General features: G+C 30.2%; 1 long non-coding RNA gene and 1 other non-coding gene across 7 annotated transcripts; both read right to left on the bottom strand.

Annotated features, from left to right (window-relative positions):
• Positions 1 to 1,670: 1,670 nt before the first annotated feature.
• LOC106795201 (uncharacterized) lies at positions 1,671 to 11,793 on the bottom strand. 6 transcript variants are annotated; one of them, XR_005887296.1, is made up of 7 exons: positions 10,539 to 11,712; positions 9,473 to 10,284; positions 8,591 to 8,718; positions 6,213 to 6,392; positions 3,175 to 3,249; positions 2,894 to 3,090; positions 1,671 to 2,054 (listed from the first exon to the last, which is right to left on the bottom strand). It is a non-coding gene; the product is annotated as an uncharacterized lncRNA (long non-coding RNA). The 6 variants fall into 6 exon arrangements; XR_005887295.1 differs by having other exon boundaries at positions 1,767 to 3,090; XR_005887294.1 differs by lacking the exons at positions 1,671 to 2,054; positions 2,894 to 3,090; positions 3,175 to 3,249 and having other exon boundaries at positions 3,272 to 6,392; positions 9,473 to 9,651; positions 10,022 to 10,284.
• On the bottom strand, positions 10,750 to 10,882 carry MIR172F (microRNA MIR172f). Its single transcript, NR_048753.1, has one exon. It is a non-coding gene; the product is annotated as a microRNA MIR172f (primary transcript).
• Positions 11,794 to 18,176: the final 6,383 nt, after the last annotated feature.

Raw genomic sequence — 18,176 nt, 5'->3', positions numbered from 1 at the left:
AATTCGATAATTCAATTAATGATATATCTATTGCAAAATGTGACTGAACTAGTCACACTTTCATTGCAAGTTTCCCAAAATTAGTGGTTGTAAAAAAGAGAATTCACTTCACTCACCAAAAAGTTAGAATAGAGCAAAACGTGGCCTTCAAATGTCTCTATACTCAAAGTTACAGTGTATCATTAAAAGGCAGAAAAGCAAAAGAACCATCTCCACCCCCGCCCCTACACACACAGCAACACATGGGAATTTTTCTATAGCTATACTCATTTTCTCCAAATAATTTCTAATGTATATTACCTTTTAATTTAATCCCCAAACTATACTATCATTTAAGAAGTCATGTTTTCAGAACTCGACTTCTTACCTTGGTTTCTTTTCTTTTTTTCTTTTTAGTTAAGAAGTCAGATTGGGCCAATCAAACATCTGTATTGGATTTTTTTTTAAAATATTATTTTATTAAATTTAATTTAAAAAACATTTTTTTGTTTATATTATTTAATTTTAAAAAATGATAATATTTTTTTGTTTGGTAATTTATTTATATCAAAATACATCATAAATAAAATAGCAATAATATTTTCCTAAGGAAAAACTGAAGATGAAAATATGTTGGGACAATTTTTTGTGTTATGGCCTTGTTTTGGCAGATTTCACATTTTTTTTTTGGTATCCCATTCAATTTCTTCATCCATTTCAATGGGAATGCGATTTGAAATCGAACGACCCTTTGCACTCATCCTTCTCATTGGATCGGGACTCCACTGATATCCTTCATATTCTTGTCACATCAATTGTGTTCTCGTAATAGACCTATTCACGTATAGAAATATTGGATTGGCACATGAGTACATCAATCCGTGAACCAAATCGTCTGTAATTTGACCATGGTGGTGAATGACAATAGATATTTCCTTACGTGGAGCCATGGGTGATGTTTGGGGGATGTGAGTGGGAAGGCTATGAGAGTTAGGAATAAATGTTAATTTTGTGAGGATGTTGTTGTGTGTGATGTGTTGGGAAATGGTGGGATAATACAGTGCACTTGCTCACGTCACAGACAAAAGTTTGTTCGTTGCATAATGACTCTTGATCGCACTGTTCGACATCGCTCACTGGGCCCACATAGATTATTAACATCCGTATTAATGCGGTTGTCAGTGCATGTGAGTGAACAATGTGCACTTTCGCACATCATAGATAAAAGCTTGTTCGTTGCGTAGGGGCACACCTCATGGTGACTTTGTCGGGTATAAATCTCGTATAGATCATATGGAGAGTCATCAGGTATATTACTATTATCAACCGCACCATCAATATGTACATATTAACATTTACTAATGTTGCATTGTTAACATATATTTCAGTTTTCTTAGATCCCATATAGAGGATTTGAAGAGCACCTACCAATACATGCATATAGAGTTAGAGACATTTGGTTTGCATGTACTGCAATTATTTTTTTCCCATCGTGGAATGATATCAAAAAAACTGGGTCAAGCTACAATTTTAACTACATCAAGACATCTTTGTTAATCCCATGAATCTTGATCGACTACACCAGATTGACATGCAAGACAATCATTACGGTGATTAGATGAAATATCTTGCAGGGTGAATTAATATTTGGAAAAATAAAGGCAATGATGTTTTAATGAGACAATGGGTTGAAGGGCCAGTCACACATACACAGGAGTATATTGAATGGTATAGGAAAAACACTACTTAGTTCTTGTTTGTTGCACAACAACAAAATGATCCACGCACAACAATTATTCATAATGTTGTAGGAACAACTATTGAAGAAACATATTTCCTAGTTCCACATCCTCAGTCAACATTTTGTACTCCACATGTTCATCAAACTTTTGGCTAGACTCGCGAGTTAGTCAATGGAACTAACCCTGAATGGATGACCAATTTATTTGGTGTTGATTTAAATACACCAAATTCTGCGGTATCATATTTAGTTTCTTTACAATAGTTCGATGCACCATATTCCTTTGAAGAGCAAGGACAAAATTCTTTAGTTGTAGCAACCCACAGTAAAAACCCTGAGAGAGAACAACAACATCATCATCATAAGGGAGAACTAGTGATACAAGAGAGAAGAAATTCATGAAGTAATCGACGTACACCACTCTGTGGGACTGGTAATCATCTTAGTCATTAAAGTATACAAAGTTGTGATAGTAAAATCAACTATGTTTAAGTACCCTTCTAATGTAGTTTTTAAAATTATGTTAAAGTGGTCATGCCAAGTTATGTTAGGTTTAAGTGATCATGTTATTCAATTTATAAAATTTATTTTCAATACATCAAAAATATCTGTGACAAATTTATTTCATAGTTTTCACGTTAAAGAATCCAAAAAAATATATCATGTAATAATTTCATCAAGAAGAACCTCAATTCAATAATAAAAAATAAAAAAACGATGTTTTCAACCCTCAAAAATATGTTTAAGTGGTAATGTTATGCAATTTATAAAATTTATCTTCAATATATTAAAAATATATTTGGAAAATTTATTTCATATCTTTCACGTCAAAGAATCCATATATATATCGTATAAAAGTTTTATCAAGAAGAACTTCAAATTAATAGTAAAAAAAAATGTTTTCGACCCCTAAAAATATGTTTAAGTGACTATGTTATGCAATTTATAAAATTTATTTCCAATACATTAAAAATATTTGTGCCAAATTTATTTCATAATTTTCAAGTCATAAGAATAAAAAAAAATATTGTGTAATAGTTTGATCAACAAAGATATCAAATTATTCCTCAAACATTAAAAAAAATATGTTTTCTACCCTTAAAATCTCGTATTTATAGTTTATGAGCAATTTTAATAATTTTAAAATTAAAAATCGTTTGTTACTGGACTGACCCTTATCGCATGCCAATTACCAATGCATGTGATCGCACAGTAAACACTTGCATGCAACATACAAAAGACCGTGTGAACGATTCAAGCTATTTTTTCATTATTATTGTTCATCACACTATCCCTTATCGCATCTCGAGACCATGTGTTGGACAGGCTCACATGCTATTTACTAGTGCATGTGACTGCACAGTGAACACCTGCACGCAACCCATAAATTTTATAAATATCACTATCAACTAAAGACATTTGTATAACTTTCAAATATTCATCTAAACCCTTACCATTATGTCTCATCCAACTGCATATGTTTGTGTTTACTACAACGACCAAATTTGCAACACTAATGAGAGCACCACCTTCATTAGTAACAATGCAAAAGCTTTCATGGTCAACAAGGTCATAACCCTTAAACAATTAATTGAACTTGTTCAGCAAAAAATAAACATTAAACCACATCAACATATTCAACATCTTTACTTTCGATGTCCCATATTTGAGCCAGGACAATCACATATGTACACATGTTTTATTCTAGGACATGATCATGATGTTGGAAAAATGTTCAATATTTTTTACAACAACCCAACACTACCATTTTTTGAGTTATTTGCCACAATTTGTAACAACAATAACCCATTAAACAACCAACATGACTCAACCTTTAACCTTGAAAACCTATTAGATGAATACGAGAGTAGTGTAGATTGCTGGATCAAAGACCATGGTAGTGATAGTGACTCTTCTTTTGGATCGGAAGGATATAACATATCTCCTTCCCACAAACCAATAATCAAACGAGGCTGGTAATCTAGGGATGATTCGTGTGTTAGTTGTTTTTGCTTTAAGGTTTTCCTATGGTGTGTTATGTTGGTGTTTAGTGCTTTAACATTAAGTCATCGTGAGTTTGCATTGCCCACTTCGTTTCATTGTTGTTGTTTGCAGTACTTATTTTATGTAATGAAAAAAATCATTTGTTTTAGTTTATGTTAACAACGAAAATAACAAAAAATGACAATTCTTTAAAGCGCAAACATTTGAAATTGATAAGTTTGTCTGAATTAATCAAGTTTCTATTATTTACAGAAAACTGACATTGAATTGACAACTCACAATTTAAATTTAAAGTATGAAAGTAATAATGGATGTCTGGTGCATCATGTAGCAAAATAAAAGGGCATTCGAAATTGACAATATTTTGTAATTTACTCAAGTCTCTGAAAAAAACAATAGATGTTTTACCGATAAAACTAGCATTAATTGACAACTCACAATTTAAATTTAAAGTCTAAAAACAATAATGGACTGGTACATCAGGTAATTGGGTAAAATCACAATCGAAATTGACAACACTATGCATTATATCAATAAAAGCGAAATTGGATAATGACATGTCTCAATCAACATTGGATTCCAGACAAACCTCCATCAAAAAGACAATTCTAACCTTATGAGAATCCAATACACATCAATGAGACAAATATTCAAATAACTATAAATAACACCAAATATCCTTAATACAATTACACACTTTCACACAATATACCTTCATAAACAAAATTCAATCTCAATATTATGACATTTTTGGAAGAAACAAGCAGATAAATCATTGCTAACTCGAAATTAACATTCATTTTCCAAATGGATTAATCAAACACAACCAAACTAGAGTTTATTTTCAATGTCCTTCTCCAATACCAATGCAAGTTCCTAATGAGTATTCTTTTGAGACACTAAAGTGTAGAATACAAAACACTTTTCAGCTAACCAATGACCAATTTGTACATGAAATTTACTATCGACAGTCATCCATAGGTGCAGGTCAACAATCTTTTTTTCATTCTCTGCAATTAAAAAATGATAATGATATTTGCACATTGTTAACGTCCAATGAGCAATACCCACTTGCTGGGCCTATAAAATTATTATGTACTATCAATAGAATACTTTATGATATACTCAACATACTTCGATCCACCATCACTCCTACTCATGATACAATGTTGTATTACAACGACAAGTAAAAGATACCACGATAATGTAATTTTTTGGGTTACTCCTTCACTAAAACAAACCCAATAAGATTTAAAATTCCTCCAAGATGCAGCATCGAAACACTCAAGGCTATCATCAAGCAAGTTGCGTCCCTAGGGATTTTCTCTTATGGAATTCACGAATCACAGGTGGTCAGAAAATTATTCTTTTGACAGCCATACCATATAAAATATTCAGAAAAATTAATCATTTACGAAATAACAGTATTGAAAAATGATGAAGATGTGTTAAAGGTGTTAGTAGAATCCAACTAATTCAAGTGTTTTTGTCTAATAGAAATTTTGACTATTTTAAACAAACCAGTAATCCAACCAGCCCCAATAATCAATCAACATGTTGCAATAACCGATGCAAAAGTTGTAAATGATTAACAACTCACTAAAATTATTCAAATGGAAGAAGACATGTTTGTTGCACAACATCTTTCAAATTATGGTTAATTTTGTCATTTTTGTATTTCAATTGTTATTGTTAATACATTCTGTTATTTTTGTTTTATTATGTTTGTCTCTCTAATTGCTAGTTTTTTTGTTATTTGAGTGTTTTAATTTCTTTATATAATATAACTAAGATGGTGTAATTATATATTCACTATGTTTTTAATTAATCTATTTTTTTAATCACTTCCTCTTTTATTTATTTATTTTAAGACTATTTGATCACAATGCAACAGATAGACTTTGTGATTTGTGCACGTGCGCATTGTTCATTCACATGCAGCGACAATCACATTAATGCGGATGTCAATAATCCGCATAAGCTCGATGAGCGATGCAGAACAGTGCGATCAAGAATTATGATGCAACGAATAGACTTTTAACTGTAATGTGCTCAGGTGCACATATTATATAATCTCATCATTTCATAACACATCACACATAATAACATCCTCACAAAATAACATCTATCCCTAACTCTCAGTCTTCTCACTCACATTCTTCAAATACCACTCATGACTTTACGTAAAGAAATATCAATTGAGAATTAGTGTGGTTTGAAAATTATTTAGAGGAAAGTAGTGTAGATAGAAAAAAATTAATTCCTATATATGTGTTTGCATGGTAATCAATGTGTACCTGAAACATCCCAACATGTCCTGATATGGGAATCTCATCAGAACATTTTGTACCAAACATCAAAGTATAGAACATAGCTAGGGTCAAACTAAACAGTTTGAGCATCTTTTATATATATATATATATATATATATATATATATATATATATATATATATATACTTCAAACAAATGGATTCTTGGTGACGTACGGTTTAGATTGTAGACAGACTGAATGGATTCCATTTGTGTTGTTCGATTCCTCTTTGCCAAAGGAGATATAACCAGACACAGAATGATGGAAGCAATGTATATAGTACGCAGTGGCATGTGATTATGTCCATTTTGACGCAGAATATAATGCACAAGTTATATGCATGTGCAACTTGTGGCTGAAAATTTGGAAATAGGGTAATTGTCATGACATTAATAAATCTCAGAAATTACCATAGGATATACTTTTTAAACACACAATATTACTAAAAGTAATATTTGATAACCAAGATTGACGGATAATCTTTTTCTTTTAAATGTGGTTAAAAGTATGATTCCAAATTCATATATATATATATATATTATCAAAAGAAGTCAATTTTTAAAAGGATCTCAATACTTCATGAAATTAATCCCTAATTCTCAATTGAAGAATACATTGGGTTAAAAAAAATATTTGATAGCTATTGGATATATTGATAGTAAAGAAAGATGCCATCAAGATTATAAGCACTTAATCGTTATGATATCATTGCAACATTAACAAATAGAATGCAGGGAAATCAATAGGAAAAAATTAAGCCATATAATCAATTAAAAAGTAAACCTATTAGGACAGAATTTCTTTGCTCAATCATGTCTCTTTAGGATAAGCCCAAACTGCCCAAGTAGAGAAACGTTATATTTATGTGTATTTGATAAAGTTTTTAAAACCGCACCAAATCTAGTAAAAATACTGGTTCAAGATTCAATTGTTTAATTATGGTTGAATCGTTTTTATATTTTTTAATATTATATAATATTTTAAGTAATTAAAAATTTAGATTTATGAAAAATTAGGATCTAAAAAATTATAAATTAATATAAATAACCAAATTATATATTTTTATTGATAAAAATTAATAATAATAAACAAAATAATTCATATATCTGTGAAATATTTAAATCATATATTTTTATTTATCTTAAAAAATTAGATTAAATAAAAACTTAAAAAATAAAATAAAAATTAAGAAGACCGGTTTTCAACGATTCTTTACCGGTTCCCACCATTTCTAAGATGTCATAGGTTTCAAGAATGTCCGGACCAGTGATCAGGCCGATTCTCGTTTTGATGAGTTGAACCAACCGGTTCGGTCCAATTTTTAAAACATTCATATTTAACTGATATTAGGTCGTGAACAAAATTATGTAATTAGTATATATGTATTACTATGAGCCTAGCAAGATATAGGATACATATATACCCTTCTGTAAGAAGAAAGGTACAGAGCTTTTTTGTATACTTAGGGTTTCCCACGAGCAGATATCAGATATGCTCTGATAATTAAGTTCAGCTTTCGTTTTGTTAATTTTTGAAAAAGAAAAACATACAAGAGTATTAAGTTCTAGCATCAAATATGAAGTTCGACTCAACATTAACATCACAACAACTTCTGTAAGGCTAAGCATGATGAGTTCGTACAGTTAACAAAATTAAAGTTCAGACTTGACTGAATAATTTTGTGTCTAAACCATCACGATGCTAAGAGAAAGTACAAAAAAAAAATCACGATGCTAAGTAATTAATGAGCAAATATGAGCATATACTTGCTTACAATTTTGTTTGATCTTGTGTTTATATATTGTATGAATAATTGGCAGGGACCAAGAAATTTCATGAAATGTATACATCACAGGAGAGATAATATAAAAAGGATAGGGGAATGATAAAAAAAAAATACATTGTGGAGGGCTAAACCATTACTAATACTAAGCAAAGTAAGATCAGACAATGTAAATAAAGATACAGCAGATGATGAACATTGGTAGCAGTAAGACAATAACATGATCATATATATATGATTTTTTTTAAACCTATTTACCATATACAAAGGTTAAGGAATTAATATTGAATGGATTATGTATTTTCAATAAAAACTCATTTTTAGTTTTCTTAACCAACAATACCCGCTATAGACGAATTATTTTATTGACAGAAATAACAGCGCTAACGTATCCTTTGAAAATTGACTGCATCATATATTTTAAAGAAGAAGGAAAGAAAGGAAAAAAATATAAATATGTTATTTAAAATATAGCTATATTATATTGGCCAGAACAAATTAAAATGAATGCATCAGATATGCATGCTTTAATATAAATTGCTTGAATCTATTATTTCAGTTATTAATTTATTATTATTGTTCTTGTTAACATAGCAATAATCACAGTCTCAATCAGTTATCAAGTTAAGCAATTAAATAGATAGCAAAAGATTGCTCAATGTAACAACTAATTAATGCAGCTTATAGTAATGCAATGAAATCACTGCTGAATAATTACAAGTGAGGAAGAAGTGTATATTCCAATATATATATATGTAATGGACACTTACAACAGATCCATGTGCAAGATCCAGAAGCTAGCTAGTGGGAGAACTTCGCCCCCTGAAGTAGAATAGAGTCAAGAGACTGTTGCTTTAATTTAAACGATCACCTGCAAACAAAGATCCATGTGTACTGCCTGAAATTAAGCATGTACTTAGAGTATTATCTGTCTGTCACTTTCAATAGAAATAATATAGGCAAACATTTAATAATATAAACAGATTAATCACATGCATCCTCTTAGATTCTTCTTTTAAGTAAATTATTAGAGGAAAAGTACATAAGTGAATTCAGGAGAATCTACCATCATTTTATGTAGGATTATTAAACGTGTGTCTTTGTCTTTCTCTCTCATTTATAACTTGTAAAAGAACCAAAGTCTAGTTTGAAACTTGTACACCATATTAATTAGCATCATATATATATATATATATATATATAGTTATTTATACAACAGGCGACATTTATAGCTCATGAGATCGACATTATCCTTATCAACTGCCAATGTAAAAGTCCACAAAAATTATGTGGTTTTACCAATAAAGAGAGAGAACAAGAAAATCAGTGGGCCTAATATGGATATATGCCCCCACAGCCTTCTCTACAAAGAGAAATAGGGCAAGCTGTTTCCATATTCTTTTGGAGTGGGGAGATTAATTTCGGGCACAGAAAGTGTACACAACACAACATTCATTATGATGGAGCAGCGAGAATATGTGAACCAAGAGTTGGACAGTGATGGGGGCACACAGATTTCCAAGTGATAAGATCCTGAATATACTGAATGATCACTATCATGAATAATGAAGATACACATAGGAATATAGTTGTTTTTTCAAAAAAAAAAAATCTACTATTTAACTTTGAGCATTATTACATAGATAGAGTACCTTGGAGGGTCCAACTTGTAAGAGGTTCTTGGTCCACTTAACCAGAGAGCTACGGGTAACTAGTCCATACTAAAGCCAAAGTCTTCACCATGGAACTAAGACATGTCCATTATATGTCCATGTTCATGTATATCCATGTTCCCAAGCCAGTTTCCATTCTCAATAATCTGCATTCCAAACTGCGCAAACCAACTTGGAAACAATATCCACTACTAAATGCATACACACACATACATATACTTAATTCTTGTGTGTTTCCTAATGTGTAACAATTTACAAGGCCAAATTAATCTTGTGGGGATGAGACCCCAAAAGAAAACTATTTGGTTAGTAGAAACAAAATCACAAGGGTATTGATAATCAACAAAATCCTTCCTATATCTCATTTTCACTCACTCTATATATGCACGAAACTGCATGCCTTTGACAAAGTTTTTAAACATCAGCGCATAAAAAATTATACAAGTTAGTTATATATATATAGCATTCTAGATATGAAATATTGCTAGATCTGATGTAAGGAAAATACTCATCAAAAGTAAAAGTTACCGTCACAATATCAGCATCAACATCTAGCTAATTTTAACTTTCTCTCTGTGCTTGTCTCTCTAACATTCTCTACAGATTTGGAAAAAGTCATCTATATATAGAAACTGAAAAGACACCATTTAGATCCCAGCATTTCTCTGTTGAAAAGGGAATATTCATCATAGATCTGTGAAGTCAGCAGCACATAAAGGGCCAAACAGCCGCTCCTCTCGGCCTCCAAAATAGCCTTTACGAGATAACCTAGGATTGTCTCTGCAAAACGCCTGAAGAGCTAATTAATGTGCATAGCTAGCTAGTAATAATAATAGTAAATAACAACAATGGTATATATATATATATATATATATATATATATATATATATATATATATATATATATATATATAAAAAGACAGAACAGAAGCAGAAACAGAAACACTGCAAGGCCATGCCTATATCCATTAATATTGTACCAATAAAAAATTAGTACACCATAAACTGAAAAAACAAAGGGCAAAACACAAACACAAAAACCCACCTGACACCAACAAAAGCCAAAGTTGGAAAGGTCACCTCTCTTGGTTTAAATGCACAGATCAGATCATGTCTGAAGGTTTTGGCTGTGTCATGTGTGTATCCCCCAACAACAGTTTTTTTGGTTTTTCAATTCTTTTTTATATTTTTTTCTTGCCCACTTGTTGAGGTTAGAATAGTCCTTATCCAACTTTTTAAAGTTGAAGTCGTTTATGGCTGATGCAGCATCATCAAGATTCTCACTTCCAAAAGACCTATGGCTTTGGTTGGCACAGTAGCACTTAGATTGCATCACAGTCCCACCCACCACCTGCGTTTGCATGTGAATCTTGATGATGCTACATCCGCAAATAACGACTGTTAATCTATCTGTCCATGCAACTATAGCTCCTAAACACAAAGTAACATATATAGAAACTATATATGTAGCATATTGTCCACTCTCATAAAAAAAAGTACTTATTATGGCTCAATATATGGCACAAGATACACAAAGAAAAGGCAAATCTAACGGAAAATTGTCCAAGGAGAAACTGAAAAAGGGGAATATCATGAAACATAAGACTGATTAAGGGAAGAGTAAAAAATAAAAAATAAAAAATCAAACAGAGAAGAAAGTGGAAGGAAAATAGAGATTTTATGTGCAAATTTATGTTTGGTTTTGGTGTACACGAGGCCACTTTAGGAAAGGAATCTATCTACCCAGAGGAACTCATTCCTCGAGAACCAAAAGAAAAAAAAAGAGAAGGAAATCCAATATCCCTATGAAAAGAAAAATTGACCAGAAAGAACAGCAAAAAATCGTGCTTTTAGAAACTCTAGATCGATGAAAACTGAAACAAATGTGAGGATTAAAACACATCCTTTTCAGTTCCAGCGAATGAAAGAAAAGCCTTTCTCCATGAGAAGGAGAAGAAAAGAAAACGAAGTTGAGAGTCAAATCTAAACATGAATCTCTCTTAAGAGTCATAGTAGGTAAAGGGAAAGAAAAAGTGCTTTGAAGAAATAAAAGGTATATACAAAGATTGCTGAAGTGCTCAAGTATGAGAAGAATCAAATATTTATATATAAATATGAATGTATTGCCTAGAAAATATATACATAAAAATTATAATAATAATAATATAACGTGTGAGATCTACAGGAAGGATAAAAGCAAAGGGAAAATGAGGAAGAAAGAGAGAGAACCTATTTGGATTTTGGAGTTAGATGGTAAGTGGTAACAGTAGGAGGAGGTTGGGTGCTTATATATAGTAACGCAACGCGTGACTTTATTGGTTGAAAAATATTGCTATGTGATTGATAATTGGTGGAACATAGCTCTCTATATATGGTTCTTTTACTAAGTCCGATATGGCTAACTACACTGTGTAAATGTAAACTCCCCTTCCTTAGAAACCCTACGGCTGATTGCCGTTTTGTTTTAAAGTTTAAAAATTCATTTTCATATTTTTTCCGATAACAAAACATATTCAAAGGTAAATTTATTATCAAAATTAATTTATATATATATATATTCTAGTTATGTTCAACAATTTTAAATTGGTTATATCAAGATTAATTTTATCATTTTAAAATAAATATTTTAATTATCATCAAATTAAAGTGTGTAAATCAACCGACATAAAATTATGTTATAAATGATATCATACAATTTTTTTTTTCTCCTCACTCGAGTACAATTATCTTTGGTAAAAGATACATCTAATATATCTACCAAAAAATTAATTAGCACACACCATTGAATTGTGACATGTAACTAAATTTTTCAGTACTGAAATATATAGTTTCATTAAGGCTCAATTAATAATTTAATGGAGTCCGTAATAAATTTGGCATTGAAATACATAAAAAAAATCTAAATTTTACACATGATTTTTCAAAAATAAATTAAGTTGGTTAACTTTTTATAATAATATTTAAAATAAATTATATACACAAATATATTTTTTAAATGAAAAATCATATACAATATATATACCATAATATAATATGTTAAATATATTAAATTTTTTGTTACTCAAATACAATTCATTATTTATATAGTAAGTTTGTTGTTACCTTAAAAGTTGTAGATAGAGAAAACATTATATCTATTTGGTTCACAATGTAAAAAAAAATAAAAAATCTGGAAGTGCATACTTGTTGAACTCGTCTATTATTTATCATAAGAGAGTTTATTTAAAACCATTTTTGTTATTTAAAAAAATAAAAAATTATGAAAATATATTTTTAACTTGTCAATGATATTCCCTTTACTCTTACACATTTTGTAATGCAATAGAAAATTAAATGCACATAGTTCTCACAATGACAAAAGGCAAAGTGGATCCAAAATTATTTTCTCTAACAACCTATCTTTATAATTTGAAAAAATTGGGGATTATCAAGTTTTCATGACTCAAACATTCTTCAAATTATGAGATTTTTGCAATAACCAAGAAGAGAGAATCTAAAATAGTTATCACTAACAACTCATTTTTTAGGAAATGTTTAATTTGAGTAAGATAATAATTAAATTGTTTTATGAAAAATAAATTTAAGAATAATAAAATTTATGCAAACTTTAGTTTCATTTATTATGTATATTATTTAATTTTATTATTACTATTTTTCTAAATGAATTATGTAGATAACATGTAAAAAAAGGATGTATTTTATATACATAAAATAACATTTTAGATAATTTATTGTAACAATTTTGTTCATAAATGAGATAAGTTTTAAAAATTAATTAATTCAAGTCTTAGGATTGGATAAAATGTATTATAATAATATTTTCTATAAATTTGGAAGTTATGAAAAAGGTTGGTGTGGTGTGATTATTAATATTCTTTTCTTAATTTTTAACATCACAAAATTTTTCATTCTCTCTACCTTGGATTTCCTTTTACGTTTTCTCATAATTTATTTGTTAAATATTTAGACAGTGATATTCTTAATTAAATCATTTATTAATAAATTATTTGACTATTTTTAAAAGAACTAATAAATAAAAAAAGTATAATATATAATATAATGTATATTAAAAAAAGAAAAATTATATATTTTATAAATTATTTTATTTTAAAATTATAATAAGTATATTGAGACATTTGTTAGCCATTTTGTTCTTAATTTAATTATTTATTGTAATGAAATATTTTAAAACTTTATTTAAGTGTATTAAGTGAGCTAATTAATAAGGGTATTGTGATCTTTTTAAATTCATAAAAACTTTCTTCTGAATGTTGAATTCCCACCTTCCTCCTTGAGAACAATTTTATAGAAAGCATGAGTGAAAAACATCCCTAGGACAGTAGGACTCGATGTTTACCAGGAACTAGGAATTTTTGTTAATATATTGTATACCAAAATAGGAAACTAATATTCTTAACTTTAAATTTCTAGAAACTAAAAGAAATTCCCTTATAAGTAAACGCCCTCTTTATGTTAACTTCGATCTCTATGTGTAAAAATTCCTAATTCCCTCATGCGTCCTTTTCTAAACCAAAGTTGAAGTTGCTACCCTATGTGAACACAAAGCAAATTAAGAAACTCGGTGCGGAGTCCCCCATTAGCATGGTTACTATAGTCATTTGCAAGTGCCACAAGCTTCATAAGGAATAATTGAGGATTATAATGTGATTGTAAGAGAAGAGTCAAGTGCTAAACTTTGAGGAACCCTCAATGTCCTAGCAGAACATTTCATGAATTCTAGTTGTGAGGAATCTCCATTAATAGCTACCTGTTTTGGCAAGAGCAATGGAGTCATATATAATTCTTATTGGTGTAAATCTCTCTTGTGTTTTATCTACTTCAGTTGTTCAACGGTTCATAGCTTTTTCAAATTTTATTCATTTTATTTCCTTTGTTCATTTCATATTCTTCTTACATAAGTCTTTAAACCGAGTCAAAAATTGTTATCATTACCCTTAAGGATTGCGATAGACTGAATATACACACCATTTCTTCTGGCATGTGATAGCTTTAACCACAGCCTACGATTTATAATAATTTACTTTCTGTTTGTCTATAGAACAAGTGACAATCGAATTCCTCATGGGATATCTCATACATCACAATTATTGCAAGTGTTGTAATAGTTGAAAAATTATCTGTTTGGTTTGGCGAGGGGTTCAATTCTGTGGGAACAAGGATGGCAAATTTTGATTTTGACGTACGCCGTTGGCCCATTGCAAGTGGTTTAAGGTGTATGTTTGACAAATTTCTCGTACATAATGAGAGAAAGAAAAAAGAGAAAAATATAAAAATATTAAGTAGCATGTGATAGAAAGAGTAAAGAAAAGAGTAACGAGAGACATTGATGTGTTAAAAAAATGAGATGTATGACAATTACTACTGCGATGAATTTGGTAAATCTTCAAAGCATGTTACCGTGCCATGAAACCGGTGAGAACTCAATTATGTCTAGTTCTAAAGATGCATGAAATTATTATCTCTCGACAAAAATAACTTGTAAATTTTTTATACAAATTCTTCGATTGTTTTGGAACTAAAATGCAAATTGCGAAGTTCACTTGACTGTATATTATGTTATGATAATTTGTGAATTCACTCTATGCACTTAAGATCAAGGCTAGATATATATATATATATATATATATATATATATATATATATATATATATATATATATATATATATATAAAAGAGTGTGGTTTGAGATTGTTGATAGATTTATTTTTCTTAATTATTTATGAAAGTAGTAATATGTAAATTGCACATCTAAAAGATGGCACCAACTATGGTGGAGAAGTAAATTTTTTGGTGAATGACAACACAAAAAATATTGACCTTTAGGTTCATCTTATTTTATGATACACTTTTCACACCTTACAATCCCCTCTTTTCTTCTCCCCAACTATGTCATCAACCACCGTTCACTGCACACTGGGCTTTGTCTATGCCACCACTGTGGCCCTTGAGGATGTCATATCAAGCTTCTCCAACACCGACCACGCCAAGTGCGGTGGTGGTGCTTACCTCCACGATCCAAAACAACACCTACCACCGCCAAAAACACATAAACAACAAGACTAACATCATCAACAACACAGCCCCTACGCCCGGCGGTGCTCATTAATCGACGAGGAGAACAACAAAGTAATAAGCGGGTTTCAAATCTGTTTTTTGGGTTTCCAGATCTGAACAACAAAGTTTGGTGCTTGCATGGGTGTCGTTAACAGCCATAGTCGGAGAAGAGGAGTTGTTGTAGGTGTAGCGTGCGGTGGTGTTGGAGCGTGCACATGACGCCCGGTGGTACAGGGTCGAAGATGGTCGTGTGACATTGTCAAGATCGGAGGTGATGCCACAAGCGCAGATCTGGTGGCGTCGAGGTTGATGCATTTGCTCATATCTGGGTAATGTCGGAGGTGGCGGCGCACGGAGGAGGTTGGTGGTGCTCACGGTCAGAGGTGGGGATGATGATGATCAGCAATAGTGCAATTGAAGAGAGTGGTGATAAAATGTGGAGAGTGCACCGTAATATTATGAAATGAAATATCTAAAGGTTAATTTTTTTTGCATACAAAAAATTTTACTTTCTCATCATTTTTTTTTTGTTGAAAAAGTGGGAAGAGTAAGAGTTTCACTCTTCAAGTTGTGTATTATAAGTTACTTATTTCGATTTTAAATATAAGTATAAAAATTTAATCCAAGCTAATTAAGTTGGTTAATAATATTTAATTGTATTAATTTTAATTAAAAAAATAAATTATTTTTCTAAACTAGAGGGTATTTTGTAGATGATCTAATTATATGAAGATCATTGGACTCTTAATAATTGAATTTAAATACTCATCCTATTGAATTATAAGATTTACTTGATAATTAAAAAAAATGAGAGAAAAAAATTATGAATTCAAATCTTTCTTATTAACTAGTATTTATAGAAAAATTTAAAAGAAATAATTATGATTAAGTTAAATATGATTATTATTGATAATAAAACTCTTCACCTAAGTTTTTAACATATGTAAAGGTTGGAAGTGATGATTACTAATTAAATTGGAAGCTTCCAACAACGCATTTTTCATTTCTAACATTAAAGACCAAACTAATTAATAAAAATGAAATTAAAGGCCAAATTTAATTATTACAAAACAAACTCATAACAAAATAATCAACATTGAATCATTTTAAAGATTAATTTTATATAACTCTAATAATTAAAACAATTGGTGATTATAATTTTAAAACGTAGATGTTAAATAAAAGATTAGGAGGATAAATGGAATTACTGGGATCCTGGTCCCCAAAGGTAGAGTGGAGGGTGATTGAATGAAATGATTGTTCACTAACTTTGCAACCCACATGACCCATCCTACCATAGCATTAGCTACTAGCTTCAGTCCCATATGTGTCAAGACTGGGCCTTCCTAGTTTCTTCTTTCGAATACATTTGGTATCCACGTGACACCACACATCATCCTGTTTCCACTTGCCACTCACATCCATGAATCAAATACAGTATCATTTTCCATTTTTTTTCAACTATTTTATTTTTCATGTTTAGGGTATCCTTGGTTTAAAATTTGATACTAATTTTTTAAGACATCAAAATTCATTTACGGTCATTTTATAGCATGGAAGAGAGAAGGAAGAGCAAATAAGTAAAAGGATTTTGGACTTCGTGTTGTTGTATGGTGATGAGTTAGTAATGGTGGCGATGATTAGGAATATTCATGGTGCAATTTGTTATTCGTGTATTTGTATAGTGACAACACTCAAAGTCGGCCCAAAGGTAAAGTAACTAAAACTTAAGTTTTTAGACTCCCAACAAAAAATATATTTGTTGTTAGTTCTTATAAAGCAAAAAAGGTCATATTTGTAGAAAAAAGTTACATATATTAGGAAAAAAATCACATATATTGACTAAAAGGTCCAACATATTGCTTTCTCATTTAAAATAAAAATTTCTCTTAAAATTTATTTTTGGTCTTACTTATTATTGAATCAGTCTTCATGATACTAGTGACAATAGTAATGAGAATGCTAGTGACAATGGTGTCGATAGTAATGATTAACAATGATATATAGTGATGATAATAGTGACGATCTCAATAATAATGACTAATAGGGATGATAATAGTGTTAATGGTGGTGTTGATGTTTGTAGTGGTAGTGTTTATAAAGTGATGGAGGTGGTGACATTGGTGTTTGTGGTGGCAACATCGATAGTGCTAATGGTGATGATGGTGTTGGTACCAATGGTGGTGGTAGAAGAAGAAGAGTAAGGACCATTGTTAAATGTAAGGAGAGTTTGTTTTTCAAAACTAAAAACCAATTTCATAAATAATTTTTTCTTAGTTTTGAAAATGAATGAGAAGATATTTTGAAATTGAGTTTAAATTATTTTAACTATTTTTTTTGTTAAATGTGTTTTGTTTTGAAAATTACATTTAGAAATATATAAAAAAAACTCACACTAATCTCAAATGAAGTCTTAAATAATATCTTGATTTCAAGTTTTGTGAATGAAATTAAAAGAGAAAATTTCATTAAATAAAACAATAATTCATAATTTGATCTTTTACTTATATGTAATTTTAACACATTTACAATTATTAAGTTTTTAATTCTTTTTCTCCATCAAAATTAGGAGATGTACTTTGGCAGGTTGAAAAGTGTAATCCCAACT

This window comes from Glycine max, chromosome 11 (assembly GCF_000004515.6).
Source record: "Glycine max cultivar Williams 82 chromosome 11, Glycine_max_v4.0, whole genome shotgun sequence".
Lineage (NCBI taxonomy): Eukaryota > Viridiplantae > Streptophyta > Magnoliopsida > Fabales > Fabaceae > Glycine > Glycine max.
This window is presented reverse-complemented; position numbering and strand designations above follow the sequence as displayed.